This window comes from Saccostrea cucullata, unplaced genomic scaffold (genome assembly GCF_032062105.1).
Source record: "Saccostrea cucullata isolate Sc308-1 unplaced genomic scaffold, CSIRO_AGI_Scuc_v1 ctg355, whole genome shotgun sequence".
NCBI classification, from domain to species: Eukaryota; Metazoa; Mollusca; class Bivalvia; order Ostreida; family Ostreidae; genus Saccostrea; species Saccostrea cuccullata.
Window position 1 is genome coordinate 336,324 of NW_026939235.1, and position 4,062 is coordinate 340,385.

General features: G+C 31.1%; 1 long non-coding RNA gene across 1 annotated transcript; it reads right to left on the reverse strand.

Moving 5' to 3' along the window:
• Window positions 1-612: 612 nt before the first annotated feature.
• LOC134252608 (uncharacterized) lies at window positions 613-2,022 on the reverse strand. The gene is made up of 4 exons (XR_009988991.1): window positions 1,954-2,022; window positions 1,342-1,420; window positions 785-868; window positions 613-686 (listed from the first exon to the last, which is right to left on the reverse strand). It is a non-coding gene; the product is annotated as an uncharacterized LOC134252608 (long non-coding RNA).
• Window positions 2,023-4,062: the final 2,040 nt, after the last annotated feature.

Below are 4,062 nucleotides of genomic sequence, written 5' to 3' on the forward strand. Positions count from 1 at the left end.
ACTGCTACAGGCTTATAGAGACAATTCGAGTACAGAATTGAGAGAACGACTCATAGAAATTTAACCCAAAAAAAATCATCAGGCTTTATTATTGAAATAATAATAATTTATTTTATGATGAAAGTTTACAGTTGTAATCTCTCTTTTTGATGGGGGATGTGTTGATATTTCCTGTATTTATTTAAATTTTATATATTTAGAATTTTTTTTATTAATTTTGAAATTCATTGAGGTGTGTATGTAAAGTAGGGGAATATTACACAGGTAAAATTGCAACGTATGTTCAGCATATGTTGAACATACGTTTAACATATGTTCCAAAACATATGTTCGCCATAAAAAACGAGCAACATATGTTCAAAATATGTTTCTAAACATATGTTGATTTTATGTTTAACATATGTTATTCATATGTTTTGTATGATCGTATGATGAACATACGTTTATGTTCATATGTTAACCATATGTTTAGCATATGTTAATTTTATTTCTGTCCTTACATTTTCCTATTATTAATTGGTATTTCCATGGATTGCAATGTGAACCAAATATAAAACTTGGCCTTAAATGCCTTGAGCAAACAATAAGAAATTAAAAGAACAAAATTGTAAGCATTAATCCTGCATTTATTTTTCAAATTTTTACACAATTCTGGCTTTGTTTCCTTGACAGTGACTGCATTGCTTCTGAAATGATGAAGAAAATAATTAAATAATCAAGGTCCCAATCTCATGATAATTACATGTATTATTAATTAAAATATGTTACCACAAAAAGTAATTACCTTGAGCACTTAAGAAATTTCATCAGTCTCTTCGACAATGGTCAAATGATTTGAAAACTTCTCATGTTAAGGCACGGGTGGAGCCTACAATGTCAAGATTCTGCTGATTGGGCTCTTGGAAATACAAAAAAGCACTGCAAGTAATTAAGGTATATGTAATGTGATTTGAAACTATATAACAGATGAAATTGTGAGAAGTTAACGATGACAATGATTACAACAGACAAGGGACATCCTTCAATCCAAAAAGCTCATTCTAGTCTTAGGCTCAGGTGAGCTTTTAAGCGATAGCAATAATTTTTTCAAAATTTTGACAATTGAAATTGGAATGTTTAAATAGTAAATGCAGATTGCAAAACATGCTAAAGGCATAGTTCACAATGATCGAGATACAAATGTATAACCCTAGACCAAAAAAAAAAAAATACTACAAACAAACAGACAACCAAAAAAAAAAAAAAACCCAGACATTTTGAATACATTATAGTCCTAAAACTTTCATGGTAAGAATATATATAAAAAAAAAGTATTAAGTTCATTACAGATTATTTACTGACCTATTTTGAAGCAAGCTTGGGGTCATGGTGTCTGTTCTTCAATGTATTCACTATGAAAAAAGCAGGCTATATATTACACCTGTTAAAATATCAAATAATAATTTACACAGTTTATTATGTGCATATATAACTACAACAGATACTGTAGTTTCTCTAGTGTTGATAAAAAAATTAAAATGTTAATTGATATATCAATAATTAATGAATTTCAAACTGATACTTGTTGGAGGTTTTGAATTCAGTTTTTTTTTTTCTTTTTAATTTCATAAAATTGAATACACACATTTTTTTTTCTTATTGTTCTTTTGACATTTGTAAATCATGAGCACATAAAGTAGTGCCTTGCATTTGTATGTCTGCTGTAGATGAAAATTTATTCCCATATACATGTAGATATTGTGTTGTTTTAGGGCCAGAAAATTCTCTCCATATCTTACAGGTTTTTAAAAATGTGCTGGAATATTTTCTGTAAAAAAAAAAAGAGTTAGATATATTTTTTAAAAAGCCATTAAATCATGAATTTAGATACAAGTAAAAAAAGAATTTTCTAAGGAAATATTCTTTCCTGGAATAGTTATTACTAGTAAACACTATGATTATTATTGTATGTACCTGATTTGTCACCACGCAATCGCCAGTAAAATCGGCATTGGGTCAATGACTTTGTTCAATCATCACTCATGCTGTCAAATCGGCATTGGGTTCTTTAAATAAAAACGGCACTGTGACGCTGAACTAAAGTTGCTAAAATACATAGGCCTAATAAAAACAAAAAATTGTCATTAAATTGTTGAACCGTAGGATAACAATCTGAACACAACATTTTACTTCAACTGCTACACAAAGTTTCTACTTTCACTTTTATATCGAGATCGTGTATAATATGTAAGCATAACTATTGACAAAAGTTAAACAAATTTACATGAAAAATTGGTAATGCTGGATCCGTACGGTTTTTCATTTATCATAAACAAATCCAATCCAATTTTTTATTTGATCACCAGGTTTGGCTTTTATGAATTGTAATAGACCTGTACTTGTGGATAGGAATACTGCGGTATGCACAAAGTTTATTTGCTTCTCTGTACCCGTAATGAAATGATTTTAACACCATGAACTAGGCCAAAAGTTTTCAAAAATATCTGAGAGCACTTACCTTTTTCCAACACCCAAGACTTCTGCTGCAGCAGTGACGTCAAATGTTACGTACACTTTCATCCGATATTTACCAAAACCCGTCCGGAATTAACCAAATGAAAACGGTTTGAAATTACAATACATTTTTGTTTCTACCTGATAAATTTAGTTTAAAAAAAGTAAAATATTTTGTGAAGATTTGAAGAGGTAGGGTTGAGGGTGCAGAGTAACAGAGTAGACATCCTTCTTTTTTATGTGAGCGTCTACAAGAAATGATCACCTACATTCTTGTAAATAAATAGCCTATATACATTCAAATTCATCTTGATATATGTTTTTGAAATTATTTTTTTTACTTGAAGTACATTTGCTTAAAATTAACATAAAATAAATTTTGTGTAATTTATATTAGACTTTAAAGCAGGCCACAGCTTTCTCTCTAGGCCGGGTTGGGGAGGGGGGGGTCTACGAATGGTATACCCAGTTCAAAAATGTAACCAAGAAATTAATGGAATAACTGAACTTAGTCTATTACGATTTTAATTTATGATTTATCTAAAATGTAAGGTAACTCTCAACTTTGTTGGCAGGAAAATTGAGCTGTTGGACATTTCCTGACGTTGGAGATGTTTTATTGTAAAACATGTCAAACTCAAAATATATGTTTAACGTATGTTTGAAATAAATATATGTTGAACATACGTTAACCATATGTTAAACGCATGGTTACCACAAACATATGTTTAACATATGTTTTGAGTCGGCTATATGTTCAACATATGTTTTAAACATATGTTGAACATAGGTTTTAAACATATGTTAAACATACTGTGGAAAATTCATATGTTCAACATATGTTTAACTTATGTTCAACATATGATTCTCAAAACATATGGTTGACATACGTTGCAATTTTACCAGTGTAATATATTCTTATGAAAAACAATTATTATTTGTCATTTTATTTTCATTTTGATTAAAATCATACTCACTCCATGATTCTGAGCGTATGAAAGATCTGATAAAATTGAAAATCTCAGGTAAATAATTATTTACGAATTTTCAATTCAAGTATTTATCTACAACTCCACCCCACCCCCCAAAAAAGACGTTCAGAGCCGTTAAATTTTTCAAGATTGACTGAAAGGTAGAGCGAAAGAAGAAAACACCAACATGCATATACCTGGAGTTCTGAAACGATATATAAAGGTATCTTTAAATAAAAAAAAATACAGTACCGACCAGACCCAACCTGACACCCTAGCATTCTCAGGAAGCAGTCCCCAGCACTACTTTGGGACCGCTCTGGGACTACTCTGAGACCGCTGTGGGACTGATCTGGGACCGCGATGGGACTGCCCTGGGAATGCTCTAAAAAGCAGACACAGCAGTCCCAGCTGTCCACAGGACTGCTTTCTGGAACTGCTTTGTTCACTCATGTGTGAAAAAGGTTCTGAGTGACATGGTAGCTGCGCCTCTTTGTGTATTCTTGCAGCAGAGTGGAGTTTTAGCTAAAAAGCAAGGATTTCTTACAATCTTTTTATAAGTAGGGATTATTATATTTAGTTAAAATTTTCAGGGACT